General features: G+C 44.4%; 1 protein-coding gene across 2 annotated transcripts in view; it reads left to right on the top strand.

Annotated features, from left to right (window-relative positions):
• Positions 1-639: 639 nt before the first annotated feature.
• The window catches only part of plekhh1 (pleckstrin homology domain containing, family H (with MyTH4 domain) member 1), a 72251-nt gene continuing 63872 nt past the window's right edge, over positions 640-9018 (top strand). Inside the window, exon 1 of one of the 2 annotated variants that reach the window (XR_006832793.1) lies at positions 640-947. The gene's annotated coding sequence lies outside the window, so the exon portion shown is untranslated. The remainder of the gene's footprint in view (positions 948-9018) is intronic. The other variant, XM_046308283.1, reaches the window with a different exon arrangement.

Here is a 9018-nt window from a genome sequence, read left to right as displayed (position 1 = left end):
GGCAGGTATTGTAGGCTACCGTGTGTATCTGACGCTGAGGTGGAACAAAGTAGTGTTTAGTCGGTAGAAACCCAGGTCAAAAACAGGCCTGATTATCCCCTCACAAAACTTTTACAGCCTGGCTAATGATTCATTAATAGTTCACTCTCACACCACAGTCTAAAATCTTTCTTTCCAGTAAAACTTGAGGTGATTATAAACAGAAATAAGACATAAGGCTATACTGGATACTCACAGAGGACAGACTTATAAACAAAACAATACAGTCTACTGATTCGTGAAATATTTCAGGTTACTACTAGTTTATTGAAACGTTTGCAGTCAAATGCACACACTTAAACCATCATCAATCATCATTAAAAACATAGGTGCTGGCCTATTAAAGAATACCAGTATAGAACAAGAAGGCCGCACACTGTTAAAGCTCCCAATTCGACGACTTATTGAGAACGTTTCGATCCGAAAAACGGATCATCCTCTCATATTCTGTTTATACTATAGTAATAAGCTTTCTACCACTTACAACACAATCAATTCTCAAATAGAATCAGCGTTGAGCTCTGATGCAATATCCTGTGCAGTTCCTACCATAGTTCCTGGCACAAGTGGGCTTGACTCCCTGCGAAATCTGATCCTGCATTTGGCCCTTTAAAGGAATAAGGGATGCATTTAGGGACTGGAGAATCGGGATCCACGGCACGGTGACACAGTCCCCTGAACTCTCTCAGTCTCTCTACGTGCATGAGAGACACGGACAACCGGGGTTATACCGGACGATACTTCAGCATGAAACGTTGAAAGAAGAGGAATAAGTAGGCTAGGAATACAGTCAGAGAGTGAGTGTTAATTGCAGCGTGATGTGATTTACCAGGGCGAGTTTACTAGGCTACGTGAAGCAAGAGAGAGCGAGAGGGAGCGGACTGACTGCAGGACTACAAAGTCACAAGGTGAGAGGTACTGGTGTTAGAAATAGGTCCGCTAGAAGCAGCAACGCGTAAGTTGTTGTCTATTTCCGATTGTAGCATACTGCTCATCCGCTTTGATTCATGCTCTCTGACAGGGACCTACAGTAGTTATTACTAGTTTGCGCTATTATAGTCTTACTATTCGTTTTACATCGTTAGAAGAGAAATGCAACACGAGTTTAGGATTGAGCATTGATACTTTGCTATAGACGTTTTCATGGTGGTTTATAGTCCAGTGTGTGTGTGTGTGTGTGTGTGTGTGTGTGTGTGTGTGTGTGTGTGTGTGTGTGTGTGTGTGTGTGTGTGTGTGTGTGTGTGTGTGTGTGTGTGTGTGTGTGTGTGTGTGTGTGTGTGTGTGTGTGTGTGTGTGTGTCACACCTGTGCGTTGCATGTGACCATTCTTGGACAATATCACACCAGCAATGTCACTTTGACGTCATCCTCTTGGCATGCAAGAAGAAGATATACAGAATATGGTGTTTTTATGCAATAAACATACACACTTTTGCCGTTTCTGTGTGTGTGGGCGCATGCATGTTTGCGTGTTTGTGTTGTGGAGTGTTTTGGTGTGTATCTCTCCCCAGGTAGCCAACTGTCTGTGTATCACATTCGCATCCATAATAATGGTCATACTAATGAATACATGTATACCTAAACAGCCCAGGTGTTATCCAAGGGCAGCAGGGACAGTGGCCTACCATCTGTCCTGTACTGCCACTTCCACACTAAATGCATTCGGTTGGGTGTTGGCAATTCAGCCTTTTCCACCATCAGAATTGGATCATGTGGTATGTACAGTACACTAGCATCTATTTGATCGGAGTGGAATTGGATCATGTGGTATGTACAGTACAGTAGCATCTATTTGATCGGAGTGGAATTGGATCATGTGGTATGTACAGTACACTAGCATCTATTTGATCGGAGTGGAATTGGATCATGTGGTATGTACAGTACACTAGCATCTATTTGATCGGAGTGGAATTGGATCATGTGGTATGTACAGTACAGTAGCATCTATTTGATCGGAGTGGAATTGGATCATGTGGTATGTACAGTACAGTAGCATCTATTTGATCGGAGTGGACTTGGATCATGTGGTATGTACAGTACAGTAGCATCTATTTGATGGAATTGGATCATGTGGTATGTACAGTACAGTAGCATCTATTTGATCGGAGTGGAATTGGATCATGTGGTATGTACAGTACAGTAACATCTATTTGATCGGAGTGGAATTGGATCATGTGGTATGTACAGTACAGTAGCATCTATTTGATCGGAGTGGAATTGGATCATGTGGTATGTACAGTACAGTAGCATCTATTTGATCGGAGTGGAATTGGATCATGTGGTATGTACAGTACAGTAGCATCTATTTGGTCGGAGTGGTAAATCATACATAGTCTTATTTATGACATGGGTATTAACCATGACGGTATTTCATCTCTTTCCTCCTTTTCTTTCTAACTCTAAATATGTAGGCTACAGTCGGTACAGACAGAATCCCAAGCACGGCAGATGTGCACTTATCAGGCCAGTTCAGACTCCACACCTAGTTCCCCGTGTTGAGCTTTTGATCGAGGACCGGTGTCAAGGCATGCGCTGCTATATGCCTCTACCCTACTGTATGTCCGAGCTGGGGATTACGTTTACACTGCTGCAACGTTTTCCCCACAGCACAGTCCTGCTCCCTCCTCTCCTGTAGTTAGTCATGCATTGTTGAGGGGAGACAGGATTGTGTGTGTGTGTGTGTTTTCCGCTATGGGACAGCAATGCCCTGGTCTGTATTTACGGCAGAGACTGATAATGAGTGTGGTCAGTTTACAGAGAGCCTGTCATTAGACTACCCTGCTTGCACACTCAGCTTCCTATAGAGGTAGGGAGGGAGAAGAGGGGGCGAGGAGAGAGGGGTAGAGGAGAGGTGGAGAGGAGGAGAGAGGTGGAGAGGAGAGAATGAGGAGAGGGCAGGAGAGGAGGGGGGCAAGGAGAGGTGGAGGAGGAGAGAGGTGGAGAGGAGAGAATGAGGAGAGGGCAGGAGAGGAGGAGGGCAAGGAGAGGTGGAGAGGAGGAGGAATAGAGGAGGAGAGAAGGACAAGGGGGTAGGTAGTGAGGAGAGGGAAGGAGATGAGAGGAAAGGGGAGGAGAGGTGGAGAAGAGAGAAGATAAGGAGGAGAGGAGAGAGAAGGAGGAAAGTAGAGGAGGAGGAAAGAGGGGGAGGATAGAAGAAAGGAGGGGAGGAGATGAGAGGTGGAGTGGAGAGGGAAGGAGGAGTGGAGTGGAGGAGGGAAGGAGGAGAGAAGAGGTGGAGAGGATAATGGAAAGGACAGGAAGGAGATGGGAGGTGGAGTGGAGAGGAGAGAAGGAGGAGTGGAGAATGGTGGAGAGGAGAGAAGGAGGAGATGAGAAGTGGAAAGGATATGAGAAGAGGAGAGGGGAGGAGAAGAGAAGAGAGGAGAGGAGGGGAGGAGAGAAAAGGAGGAGAGGAGCGGAGATGAGGAGAAAGGTGGAGAGGAGAGAAGGAGGAGAGAAGAGGAGAGGAATAGAAGAGAGGAGAGGAGGAGAGAGAAGGAGAGGAGGAGAAGAAAGGGGGAGAGAGGGGAGGAGAGGAGAAGAGGGGAGGAGAGGAGGAGAGAAGAGGGGACGAGAAGAGGGGATAGGAAGAAAGGGGGGTCCTACATTGGCTCTTAGGTGCCCCTGCACATGCCAGTCTTTGAATGTACAGCTGTTACAGACCCTTGAGCTGCATAATGTGTATAAAGCTGTATTCATAAAACCACTAAAGTTGGGATTTGGACAGTATACCATGTAGAGGTCGACCGATTATGATTTTTCAACGCTGATACTGATACCAATTATTGGAGGACCAAAAAAGCCGATACCGATTAATCGGCCAATTCTTATTTATTTATTTGTAATATAAATAAGAATTACAACAATACTGAATGAACACTTATTTTAACTTAATATAATACATCAATCAAATCAATTTAGCCTCAAGTAAATAATGAAACATGTTCAATTTGGTTTAAATAATGCAAAAACAAAGTGTTGGAGAAGAAAGTAAAAGTGCAAGGAACGTTTCAGTTCCTTGCTCAAAACATAAGAACATATGAAAGCTGGTGGTTCCTTTTAACATGAGTCTTCAATATTCCCAGGTAAGAAGTTTTAGGTTGTAGTTATTATAGGAGTTATAGGACTATTTCCCTCTATACCATTTGTATTTCATTAACCTTTGACTATTGGATGTTCTTATAGGCAGTTTAGTATTGCCAGTGTAACAGTATAGCTTCCGTCCCTCTCCTCGCTCCTCCCTGGGCTCGAACCAGCAACACAACGGCAACAGCCACCATCAAATCAGCGTTACCCATGCAGAGCATGGGGAACAACTACTAGAAGGCTCAGAGCAAGTGACTTTTGAAACGCTGTTAGCGTGCGCTAATTAGCTAGCCATTTCACTTCGGTTACACCAGCCTCATCTCGGCAGTTGATAGGCTTGAAGTCATAAACAGCTCAATGCTTGAAGCAAAATGAAGAGCTGCCGGCAAAACGCACGAAAGTACTTTTTGAATAAATGTTTACGCGCCTGCTTCTGCCTACCACCACTCAGTCAGATACTTAGATACTTGTATGCTCGTATGTCCAGTCAGATTATACGCAACACAGGACACGCTAGATAATATCTAGTAATATCATCAACCATGTGTAGTTAACTAGTGATTATGATTGATTGTTTTTTTATAAGATAAGTTTAATGCTAGCTAGCAACTTACCTTGGCTTACTGCATTCGCGTAACAGGCAGTCTCCTCATGGAGTGCAACGAGAGAGAGGCAGGTCGTTATTGCGTTGGACTTAACTGTAAGGTTGCAAGATTGGATCCCCCGAGCTGGCGAGGTGAAAATCTGTCGTTCTGCCCCTGAACAAGGCAGTTAACCCACTGTTCCTAGGCCGTCATTGAAAATAAGAATGTGTTCTTAACTGACTTGCCTAGTTAAATAAAGGTATAAAAAATAAAAAATAATAATACAATTTAAAAATCAGCAAAATCGGTGTCCAAAAATACCGATTTCCGATTGTTATGAAAACTTGAAATCGGCCCTAATTAATCAGCCATTCCGATTAACCGGTCGACCTCTAATACCATGTTCACTTCACCGTAAAGTTGCACGCTTCTGTTTAGACGTCTAGAGTAAAAGGCTGGTCATTTAAATCTCTATAGCTTAGTGTTTATTTTGTTTCCAATAACAAACCTCTTTAAGAACACACTCAAAAACAAAGTAAGGAAACCCCATAAAAGGTGTGTGTGTGTGTGTAATCTTTCCCTTCTGCTTGCTAATCTAAATGGAATACTGTAGCTACTTTGGTGGTAAAGTGAGGCACTGAGACCAAAACATTGAGTCATAGTTTTAAACAAGAGTGTATGTGTGTGTATGTGTGCGTGTGTGTGTGAGGGGGAAGGGGGGGGGGTACTCTGTCCTAGATAGTTATGTGAACCAGACAGGAAGACCATACTGGATATATCTATGTAATGTAACCTGTCCCTGACCACTCCACATCTATAAACATAACTCTCTCCTTGTGTTGTTTTCTGTCTATTTTTCTCTATTACACGCACACACACACGCACACACATTTAGACACTTGGTCCTCCCTGATCTGAGTCATTCTGGTTAAAAGACAGTGGGGATTTGAAATGTCTACTGGGATGATATCATCCCATCATCGGTCCAATCACCTAATCTATTACATCACCCCAGCTGCATGCTCAGCACTGTGTATGCATGTGTGTGTGTGTGTGTGTGTATGTTTGTGTGTGACAGTGAGAGAGAGAGAGAGAGAGAGAGAGAGAGGGTGTGTGTGTGAGTGTGTGTGTGTGTGACAGTGAGAGAGAGGGAGAGAGAGGTGTGGGTGTGGGCGTGTAGTGTGTGTGTGTGTGTGTGTGTGTGTGTGTGTGTGTGTGTGTGTGTGTGTGTGTGTGTGTGTGTGTGTGTGTGTGTGTGTGTGTGTGTGTGTGTGTGTGTGTGTGTGTGTGTGTGTGTGTGTGTGTGTGTGTGTGTGTGTGTGTGTGTGTGTGTGCGTGCGCTTACCAGTGTTGAAGAGATATGGCTGGCTGAGGAGTGTGTGTTTGAAATGGTTAATTGAAGAGGTAGTGGTTGAGTATATGATCAACTAGCAAGCTCTCTATGCACTAAAGACCAACACAAGCCCTCCGACCAAACACACACACACACACACACACACACACACACACACACACACACACACACACACACACACACACACACACACACACACACACACACACACACACACACACACACACATTGTCCAAAATGTTTAAGCAGTGAGTTAGCCACGTCAATTTTTGCACATAGCTCATCATGCTCAGATTATTGCCAAACATTTCAGTCAATAGCCATTGTCATGGAGCCAGACGTTTTCAGAGTTACTGAGTCAGTGTATCTCATATGTAGATTACATGTACACTGCCGTACCAAGGTTTGGGTTCACTTAGAAATGTCCTTGTTTTTGAAAAGAAAAGCACATTTCTTTGTCTGTTAAAATATCATCAAATTGGTCAGAAATGCAGTGTTGACATTGTTCCTTTTTGTAAACGACTATTGTAGCTGGAAACGGCTGATTTTTTATGGAATATTTACATAGGCGTACAGAGGCCCATTATCAGCAACCATCACTCCTGTGTTCCAATGGCACGTTGTGTTAGCTAATCCAAGTTTATCATTTTTAAAGGCTAATTGATCATTAGAAAACCCTTTTGCAACCCTTTTGAAAATTGTTGTTCTGATTAAAGAAGCAATAAAACTAGCCTTCTTTAGACTAGTTGAGTGTCTGGAGCATCAACATTTGTGGGTTCAATTACAGGCTTAAAATGGCCAGAAACAAATACATTTCTTCTAAACTCGTCAGTCTATTCTTGTTCTGAGAAATAAAGGCTATTCCATGCGAGAAATGGGCAAGAAACTGAAGATCTCGTACAACGCTGTGTACTACTCCCTTCACAGAACAGCGCAAACTGGCTCTAACCAGAATAGAAAGAGGAGTGGGAGGCCTCGGTGCACAACTGAGCAAGAGGACAAGTACATTAGAGTGTCTAGTTGGGAAACAGATGCGTCACAAGTCCTCAAATGGCAGCTTCATTAAATAGTACCCGCAAAACACCAGTCTCAACGTCAACAATGAAGAGGCGACTCCGGGATGCTGGCCTTCTAGGCAGAGTTCCTCTGTCCAGTGTTCTTTTGCCCATCCTAATCTTTTATTTTTATTGGCCAGTCTGAGATATGGCCTTTTCTTTGCAACTCTCCTTAGAAGGCTTCTTTAATCAGCCCACAGTTTTCAGCTGTGCTAACATAATTGCAAAAGGGTTAGCCTTTTTAAAATTATAAACTTGGATTATCTAACACAACGTGCCATTGGAACACAGTGATGGTTGCTGAAAATGGGCCTCTGTACGCCTATGTAGATATGCCATTAGAAATCAGACGTTTCCAGCTACAATAGTCATTTACAACGTTAACAATGTCTACACTGTATTTCAGATCAATTTGATATCATTTTAATTGACAAAAAAATAGCTTTTCTTTCAAAAACAAGGACATTTCTAAGGGAACCCAAACTTTTGAATGGTAGTGTATATCTTGGTTCCAGAGAACTGCTTGCAGCAGGGTTTTAGTCCAGTATCCCCCAGACAACTAGTGTTTTCTCAACTCAGTAGGTGTTTCAAGGTCTCCCAGCTGGAGAAGAAGGGAGCAGAGGAAGGAAGACCCACAGAAGGCCTAGACAGGGACCAAGGGAGACAAGGCCCAGGGAAGGAAGGCCCAGGGAGGGAAGGCCCAGAAAGGGAAGGCCCAGGGAGGGAAGGCCCCAGCCCAGGCTCCTTGCAGCAAGAGGAGAGGAGAGGGGACCAACCCTGGCCCACTCTCTACCCCCTATGTTAAACAAACATGCAGTGCTAAAGGAACTAAATTAATTGTTCCATGGAAAATTAGCATGGTCGTGCTGAAAGTGTTTAACCAGCAAATGGTTTGTTTGCACCCATTAGCTAGCGTACTGGTGGAGGTGGCCTGGCCTGGGCTTACCATAGCAGGGATGTTTTGGCCTGGTCTGGTCTAGCCTGAATGGACTAGCAGGGCCTACCATACCAGGGTTGGCCTGGTTTGGCCATAGCTAGCTGGGCGTACCGTAGCAGGCCAGCTCTATGCTAGGCTGGCAGGGTCTAGCATGGCTGTCTGCTTTCACTCCTGCTGACCTCTCCTCCCTTACACACCGTGTTTGCCTTTGCCTGGCTGGTTCTCCTAAACCTCCAGAGAGATCCATCCAGCACTCGACCAGGGTCTAGGCCTTGTGGTGGGCCAGAGGAACCTCTGGATATATGGCTTCTGTAATTAGCCTGCTAGCCGGTGCTAACCCTACACTTATGAGCAGGCTAATTGCAGAGAGTACAGAGAGAACTGGCTCAGTTTCAGCAGCCATCTGTTTGTCTGGCCGGCAGGCTGGTTAGCTAAGTGGCTGGTTGTCTATCTGTTTGTCTGGCTCTCTGGCTGGCTGACTGGATGGCTTCTCATCTGTCCGTCCGTCTGTCTGTCTGTGTCTGTCTTTATGAGTTAGACATTCAACACTTTGCTATCATTACTATAATCAACTTTTCCCCCATTGAATTCCCGCTTGAGCCTTTATGAATAAACATGCTAGAGTGTCCGTCTGGCCATAGAAAAAATGAGAACTAGTCAAATCATTTTATTTGTCACATGCTTCACAAAAAACAGGTGTGGACTAACAGTGAAAAGCTTACTTACGGGCCCTTCCCGACAATGCGGAAAGACAAAAAATGGCAAAATAGTCAAACAAATAAATAAGGCTAAATAATAACACAAGGAATGAGTACACAATGAGTAACGATAACTTGGCTGTATACACGGGGTATCAGTGCCGAGTTGATGTGCAGGGGTACGACGCAGTCGAGGCCGATATGCATGTTGAACGCTGAGCTCTAGTCGATGAACAGCATTCTCACGTAGGTGTTCCTTTTGTCCA

Source organism: Oncorhynchus gorbuscha, linkage group LG17, assembly GCF_021184085.1.
Source record: "Oncorhynchus gorbuscha isolate QuinsamMale2020 ecotype Even-year linkage group LG17, OgorEven_v1.0, whole genome shotgun sequence".
NCBI lineage: Eukaryota > Metazoa > Chordata > Actinopteri > Salmoniformes > Salmonidae > Oncorhynchus > Oncorhynchus gorbuscha.
This window is presented reverse-complemented; position numbering and strand designations above follow the sequence as displayed.